General features: G+C 54.5%; 1 long non-coding RNA gene across 1 annotated transcript in view; it reads right to left on the bottom strand.

Annotated features, from left to right (window-relative positions):
- Positions 1-1,928: 1,928 nt before the first annotated feature.
- The window catches only part of LOC112104600, a 7,715-nt gene continuing 1,174 nt past the window's right edge, over positions 1,929-8,469 (bottom strand). The window contains exons 2-3 of the long non-coding RNA XR_002907933.2: positions 6,551-6,676; positions 1,929-2,789 (exon numbers count right to left, since the gene is read on the bottom strand). This is a non-coding gene — a long non-coding RNA (uncharacterized LOC112104600). The remainder of the gene's footprint in view (positions 2,790-6,550; positions 6,677-8,469) is intronic.

The following is an 8,469-nucleotide window of genomic DNA, read 5'->3' as shown; positions in this document are numbered from 1 at the left end:
TCTCTGAAGCAGACGACTTCTCAAAAATTGTAGACCAGTGTTATTAGGGGATTGGAGCACATGACTTATGTGGAGAGGCTGAGGGAACTGGGATTGCTTAGTCTGCAGAAGAGAAGAATGAGGGGGGATTTGATAGCTGCTTTCAACTACCTGAAAGGGGGTTCCAAAGAGGATGGATCTAGACTGTTCTCAGTGGTAGCAGATCATAGAACAAGGAGTAATGGTCTCAAGTTGCAGTGGGGGAGGTTTAGGTTGGATATTAGGAAAAACTTTTTTACTAGGAGGGTGGTGAAGCAGTGGAATGGGTTACCTAGGGAGGTGGTGGAATCTCCTTCCTTAGAGGTTTTTAAGGTCAGGCTTGACAAAGCCTTGGCTGGGATGATTTAGTTGGGGATTGGTCCTGCTTTGAGCAGGGGGTTGGACTAGATGACCTCCTTAGGTTCCTTCCAATCCTGATATTCTATGAAGTGGAAATCCATCAACTTCATGAAAAAACTCGCACAGATACAGAGAGACATCATCTTCCTCTCCAAGTGCAAACAGATGGACATCATACCAAATGGACTGAAGGTAAAAAAATCCATTGCAATCGACATACTACACTGACTATGGTGAGAGATTGTGCCACACACTCTCAAAGAAACTGAGGAACCCCCTGATCAGCATATTGTACAGCAAACAGGAGAAGATCAAGAATGAGCTCTCAAAACTGGAGACTCTCATACAAAACCAACCTTCCACACAAACTTCCACGTGGCTGGACTTTACAAAAACAAGACAAGCCATTTACAACGCACACTACTTCTCTACAGAGGAAAAAGGACAGTAAACTATCTAAACTCCTACATGCCACAGGGGGATACAACAGTGGTACCCTTAACTCACCCAACAATATTGTTAATCTATCCAACCACACACTTAGCCCAGCAGAAGAGTCTGTCCTATCTCAGGGACTCCCTTTCTGCCCCACCCCCCCCCCCCCCACTCACTTGATACAATTCTGTGATGATCTGGAAGCCTACTTTTGCCGTCTCCGACTCAAAGAATATTTTCAACACACCACTGAACAGAGCACTGACCTACAGGAACCCTCCTACCAACACTACAAAAGGAAGAATTCTGCATGGACTCCTCCTGACAGTCGAAATTACAGACTGGACTTCTACATAGAGTGCTTCCGCAGATGTGCACAGGCTGAAATTGTGAACAAACAGCATCACTTGCCCCATAACCTCAGCCGTACAGAACACAATGGCATCCACAGCCTCAGAAACAACTCTGACATTATAATCAAAGGGGCCGACAAAGAAGGTGCTGTAGTTATCATGAATAGGTGAGATTATGAACAGGAGGCTGCCAGGCAACTCTCCAACACCACATTCTACAGGCTACTATCCTCCGATCCCACTGAGGAGTACCAAAAGAAACTACACCATCTGCTCAAGAAACTCCCTGCTACAGCATGGGAACAAATCTACACAGACACACCCTTAGAGCCCCAACCAGGGGTATTCTATCTGCTACCCAAGATCCATAAACCTGGAAATCCTGGACGCCCCATCATCTCAGGCATTGGCACTCTTACAGCAGGATTATCTGGCTATTTGGACTCTCTCCTCAGACCCTATGCTACCAGCACTCCTAGCTATCTTCGAGACACCACTGACTTCCTGAGGAAACTACAATGCATTGGTGATCTTCCTGAAAACACCATCCTGGCCACCATGGATGTAGAAGCTCTTTACGCCAATATTCCACACGAGGATGGACTACAAGCTGTCAGGAACAGTATACCTGATGAGGCCATGGCACACCTGGTGGCTGAACTTTGTGACTTTGTCCTCATTCACAACTATTTCAGATTTGGGGACAACTTAAACCTTCAAGTCAGTGGCACTGCTATGGGTACCCGCATGGCCCCACAGTATGCCACAGTATTTTTTTTTCTAGCTGCTTTCACGTCTCCTATAAGCCAGGTTGTTTGTTTTTTTCCACTTGTGTAGCCCTCTTTCTTGCTTGGGGAGTTTTGGCTTTTTGGACATCTAGTACAACGTTCTTATACAACTCCAAAATAGCACTCACAATTTTCTGATTAAATCCTTTCTCCCAGCTCATTTGACTCATCACTGTTTTCAGCTTTGTGAAACTGGCCCTTTTAAGTGTAGATATAATTATACTGGTTTGGACATTATTCTGTTTGCACATGACAAATGCAAGTCATGATCACTGGCACCGAAGCAATGATCAATAAGCCCAAGATGCTGCTCCTTAATAATAAAATAAAATAATAATAAGACCCAGCTCTTATCTAGTGGTTTTCATCACTAGACCTCAAAGTGTTTTACCAAGGTCAGTAACATTATCCCCATTTTACCAATAGGGAAACCGAGGCAGAGAGCAGGGCAGTGACTTTCCCAAGGTCACCCAGCAGGCCAGTGGTTTAGCCAGGAATCCTCCTTCTCTGGTTTCCAACCCAATGCCTCCCGTTACATGATTCCCAAGCAATCAATCACCCCAGGAATGTGCCCCCTTCCCCCGAGCTCACAGCTCATGGCTGACCCCACATGCCTCGAATAGCGTGTGATGCAACACGTGTCTGGTGGGATGGGGCCCCGTGGGCCCAGAGGACGCAGCCCTGCTGGCTTCTATCTGGAAGGGTGTCTCTGATGCAACACCAGCTGTGACGCCCCCCATAGTCAGTGCACGGAGGGGGTTTCTCTCTGTGCGGCTCCAGAGGGTGCCCACTGCTTCGCTTGCTCTCCAGTTGGGATTCCCAGTGTGTGAGGACTCTAGAGTTGGAGACAAAATTCCGTCATCATCTGGGATAAAGAGGCCATCTGGGCACGAGCCGTCCCCTGCTGGTGGGAGACAGGGAACCTCGGGAATAGGAACCGATAACCATTGCTCCTAGGGCACGAACCCCACAACAGCCATCTGCCGTGGGGAGGAGATGGGAGAGGACAGGTAGGAAAGGGAATAGTGAAGGGAAGGCGACAGAGTGGTGGGTAGCTACAGGGGTCTCTCTCTCTCTTTGGATCCCTAAGATCCTTTCTGGCTCAGTCACTAGCCACTGGGCAGGATGTAGGATTCTCCAGAGGAAGTTCTCTGGCCTGGGTGATTGAGGAGACCAGACTGGATGGGCGTAATGGTCCCTTCTGGTCTCAGGACTCTACATTTATGTTTTACGGCTCCAGAAATCTCTGGTACTCAGGGGACAAATCCCCCCAGGCAGAAAGGGGCTGCTCAGAGCCAAGGCAAACACTGCACATCTCCAGCTGAGACCTGCCTCTGCAGAGCTCACAAGAGGAGGCAGAGCTGGGGGCGTTCATGCCGCTTTCCCAGGGTCCCAACATTTCATTTCACTCGTTGATGGGTTCAGAGGTGATTTATCCCATCGCTCACCTGTGCAGATGCCTCTCAGGATCTCTGGTTCCTCAAGGTTCTGGGCAGCTGGGACAAAGGGCTTCTCTCCTCGCTCCAGGCAGGAGATGATTTCAGATTTGTGAATGGGAATCCCTGCTCATGGGAAAGTCAACAGGTAAGGTCCCAGCCTGCCAAATGTCTCAGCATTCATTGTTCCATTGTTTTAACCCCAGCCACCCTTCCTGTGCTCACAAGGACGTGGGATCCGCACAGCTGGGGAAATACCACGGAAGCCTTTTGGGGGGGCGAAGTGTCTGTGAGGGGAGTTGACATCCCCTGTTAAGACACCAGCGCCTCTGTTAAATGCCAGTGGACCCTCTATCTCCAACTCAGAGGGCTAAATACAATCCCTGCACGGCCACTACTGTCCCTCCCCCTACCCCCCACCCTCCCACATAAGGTACGACTGGGGGGGCACAAGCTAAAGGGAAGGACATGTGACCGCCCCACGTGTCTCCCCTGCTGAGTCACCGCCCCCGCCCCCCGCCCAGCCCCAGGCCGCCACGTTCTCCCCACCCCGTTACCTGCAGGGAGGGGCCTGGGGGGGGGGTCTGTCTTTTTCTCCCTGTGCCTCCCCCCTCCCCCAAGCAAGTTTGACCCATTGTCCCTGGTAGCCGGGCAGGGAGCGGGACAGAGCCGCTTCTGCCTGAGAGAGTCTGGCTGGGAGGCAGCCTGGGCTCGGCTGCCAGCAGGAGGGAGTGGGGCTCTGGCTCGCTCAACCCCTGTATCTGCAGCCAGGAACAGGGTTGAGTGAGCCAGAGTGTCTCCCCCCCAACCCCCAGCATGTTTCTGGCTTGCTCAGCCCCTGTCCCTGGCAAGTGGGCTGGGCCATGCTGGGGGGACTGGGGCCGAGTGAGCTAGAGTCCTGCTCCCCACCCGGCTGCCAGGGAGAGCAGCCAATGTATCCAAAGGTATGGGGGGGGAGGTGCAGGGAGAGAAGGCAGGCCAATCTGGGGGGGCACTTGACCTCCCCATGCCCCCCCCCACCCACCGCATCACCTCTGGGATGCAGACTTGAGCTGGGAAACGCTTGGACCAGGGATGGGCAAACTATGGCCCGGGGGCCACATCCGACCCTTCAGACATTTTAATCCAGCCCTCGAGCTCCCGCTGGGTAGCGGGGTCTGGGGCTTTCCCCACTCTGTGCATGCCATGGCTCTGTGCAGCTCCCGGAAGCAGCGGCATATCCCCCCTCCGGCTCCTACACATAGGGGCAGCCAGGGGGCTCCGCATGCTGCCCCACCCCAAGCACTGCCCCCCGCAGCTCCCATTGGCTGGCCATGCCTCCGTGTAGGAGCCAGATGGGGGACATGCTGCTGCTTCCAGGAGCTGCTTGAGGTAAGCGCCGCCTGGAGTCTGGACCCCTGACCCACTCCCACACCTCAACCCCCTGCCCCAGTCCTGATCCCCCTCCAAACCCATCGGTCACAGCACCGAGCACCCTCCTGCACCCCCAAGCCCTCATACCCAGCCCCACCCTAGAGCCCGCACCCCCAGCTGGAGCCCTCACCCCCGCCCTGCACCCCAACCCCCTGCCCCAGCCTGGAGCCCCGTCCCACACCCTGAACTTAATTTTGGCCCCACCCCAGAGCCCACACCCCCAGTCAGAGCCCTCACCCCCTTCCGCACACCAACCCCCAATTTTGTGAGCATTCATGGCCCGCCATACAATTTCCATACCCAGATGTGGCCCTCAGGCCAAAAGATTTGCCCAGCCCTGGCTTGGACGATGGAATCGAGAGCCAACCTGGCTGCACAGCAACCAGACACAACAGGGTTAACCCGAGCGATCAGCTGTGTTACCGCTGCAGTGTGTACACTGATTCCCTGTGGCAGGGACATTCATTCACTCCATGTAAAGAGACATAGGCCAGGAGTGCGGGATCCCCCATCGCTAGACTGGATTCTGAAACCAGAGGCAAGTCCTACTGTTAAAAGGGGATCTCAGAATTAAACAGGTCCCAGGTGTTCAGGGCCATTCCCTGCAGGAATTAACCAGAATTCTGCCATCCATCCATCCATCCCAGAGTGAGCGCTTCCCCTCTGACTCACAGCTTTACACTGCAACCCTAAACATTCTCTTTGGGTTTCCATGGCAGCCACTGCCCACTGGGATGTTCAGAAACCCCGGTCCCAGGATACAGGGCACTTTTCCGTGTGACTGGCCCCTGTCCGAGGGCCAGGGTATCTCCACCCCACCCTGAGAGGCTTTTTGACTCTGGCACAGAGCAAGTGTTTATTCCCTAGCTCCCCACCCCACCCAAAAACACAGCTAGAGACTTTCTGAATACGTGCAGTAGGCAAGAAACCCAGAAGGCTCCTCTTCCAAGCAGAGTGCTGTGCTCTGGGGACACTAATGACTATAATCCACTCTCCAGCTGCATGGCTTCAGCCAGGCACCTGAAGGGGTCAGGAAGGATTTTCCCCCCACTGCTGCTCAACTGTAATCTAGGGAATTTTTCCATCTTCCTCTGGAAGCATCAGAGATCTGGCCACAGCTAGAGATGGGATCTTGGTTGGGGTGGGCTGGTGGTTTGAGGTGGTCCAGAGAATCCTCTCTCTAGATGCCCAGCTGGTCCCTCACTCACAAGCTCAGGGTCATACCGATGCTGGATTTGGGGTTGGGAAAGAATCTTCCCCTTGGTCAGAGTGGCAGGGACCGTGGGGGGTTTTCACCTTCCGCTGCAGCATGGGGCGAGGGTCGCCTGGTCGGATCACCCGTAACCAATTCCCTGCCATTGCAGGGGCCTCGGGTGCTGGTAACGCCTGGATTGCTTCTGTGATTCACAATAGTGTAATATCTCAAGGGCTTTAGTTTAACTGAAGTCACAGGGTTCAAAATAGGGGTTATGGGTTGACATGTCAGGGCCTGTGACACACAGGAAGTCAGACCGGACGATCTAATGATCCCATCTGCCCGGAAATGTTATGAAACTAGGGAAGCTGGCCTGTCCCGTCTCCTGCTGGCATGGCTCTGGGAGTGGGGGGATGACAGCCTCTCACACAGCTTCTGGGGACTACAGAAGCTGAGCCCTAGGAAGTTTAAGGGATGACGAGAAAACTCGAGGCAAGGCCTGGACTCCCAGCCCTCGCAGCTTCTAACACATGAAGAGAAGCAAGTCCTTACCCAGAGAGACCACGTTCCCATAGTTCTCCATCATTGTGTCTCGGTAGAACTCCCGCTGCCACTCACCCAGAAGGGCCCACTCTGCCACTGTGAAGTGCACAGCTACATCTGCAATTGTACAGGAACCTGGAACAACAAATGCCCCCTTCTCAGTGCCTGCCGCTCTCGGACCTTTCACGCTGCTCATCCACACACAGAGCACCAGGGGCTTGCACTGCGTGCGGGACTGGCCTGAGCCCCTCCAACGCCCACCCACACTGGGACTGCCTGAAGCCCCCCTCTACCCTCTGCTCACAGGGCCGGCCCAAGACTCCCTGCTACCAACCCCTGCGCGGCTGGCCCAGGCTCAGCCACTCTCCTGATCCCTTCCTCCCGTGCAGAGCTAGCACTGCTGCGCATCCTCCCCTCCCCCTGCAGGTTTCTCTGTGGCCCACTAGGGATCACACTCCACTCTTTTGGCAAAAGTGGGCATTTGTCCCGTTTGCTCTTCCCAGCTGATGCTCAGCTGGTGAGAGCAAACAGGACAAATGCCCACTTTTGCCTAAAACATCAGGCCAGCTGAGACAGGGCTTAAAAAAGGGACTGTCCCAGCCCAAACAGGACATATTGTCACCCTTCACATGAGTGAATCTTCTCCCCCAGCCTGGATATCTGCAGATGCTAAAAGTGAGCTACCCAGCTGCTCCTGCCGGTTTCACGTCCCCTCCTCGTTCCCTTTGCTGCTGCTGCTTTCCTAACAGTCTTCCTGGCTGCCTTTCCAATACAGCAGCCCCAAAATTGCTAGGTGGGCGCAGGCCTCTTTTGGCGCTGTGCTTTATGTTAGCAAGGGATCATCATCCTTATTTTTAGTGGACAGTCGTTATCCCCATCATTCAGTCTTCATCTTCTTCACCCTCCTCCTTTTCTGGGTTTGGGCATCATCTCCCCCACCACCCCGCAGGGCCTAGGGGGACTGCCCAGCTGTTAATCTAAGAACCATATTCTGACTCCCCCTCGGCACCTGCACAGGCCAGTAAAGGGATGTAAAGCGCCCCCCAGCCCCCTGCACAGGCTACCCATATTGTATGCGGTAGCCTCTTCGGGGCTGCTCCTTTCCCTCCTGCACGGTGGGCAAGGGCATGGGCGAAGCCTTGGTTCTGCTCTCCCCCAGTGCACCAACCAGCACCACTGAGCCTCTGTGCAGGTGGAAGTAATCTGTGCCTGTGACAGGGATGGTGCAAATTGCTTCCCTATGGAGCAAGCTTTCCTGCAAGGACTATAGTGAGACTCAGATGTGCTGCCCCTTGCTCAGGTCTTGTGGCAAAGTCACAATTTTGCCTTATACTAGGAATCTATACAGCATTCACGATCCCTATAGTCATAGGCGTGCGCAGCACATTTCATTAGGGTGTGCACCAAGAGAATTTTTTTTTTTAAAAGGCGAACATCATAAAGGTTGGGGTGTGGGAGGGAGTGCGGGGTGTGGGAGGGGGTGCTGTGTGCAGGAAGGGGCTCAGGGCAAGGGATTGGGGCAGAGGAGGGGTGTGGAGTGTATGAGGGGGCTCAGGGCAGGGGGCTGAGGTTCAGGAGGGGTGCACTGTGCAGGAAGGGGCTCAGGGCAAGGGATTGGGGCAGAGGAGGGGTGTGGGGTGTATGAGGGGGCTCAGGGAAGGGGGTTGGGGTGCAGAGTGCAGGAGGGGGCTCAGGGCAGGGGATTGGGATGCAGGGTGTGTCAGGAGCTAAGGACAGGGAGTTGGGGTGCAGGAGGGGTACAGGGTGCAGGCAGGGGGCTCAGGGCAGGGGGTTCCGGGGTAAGGTGCAGGCAGGGGGCTCAGGGCACGGAGTTGTGGGGCAGGGGGTTGGGGTGCGAGGTGCAGGCAGGGGGCTCAGGGCAGGGAATTGTGGGGCAGGGGGGTGGGGTGCAAGGTGCAGGCAGGGGG

This window comes from Terrapene carolina, unplaced genomic scaffold (genome assembly GCF_002925995.2).
Source record: "Terrapene carolina triunguis isolate 2854851 unplaced genomic scaffold, T_m_triunguis-2.0 Scaffold137, whole genome shotgun sequence".
In the NCBI taxonomy this organism is placed as follows: Eukaryota; Metazoa; Chordata; order Testudines; family Emydidae; genus Terrapene; species Terrapene triunguis.
Note: the sequence above shows the minus strand (reverse complement) of the source record. Positions and strands in the feature narration are given on the sequence as shown.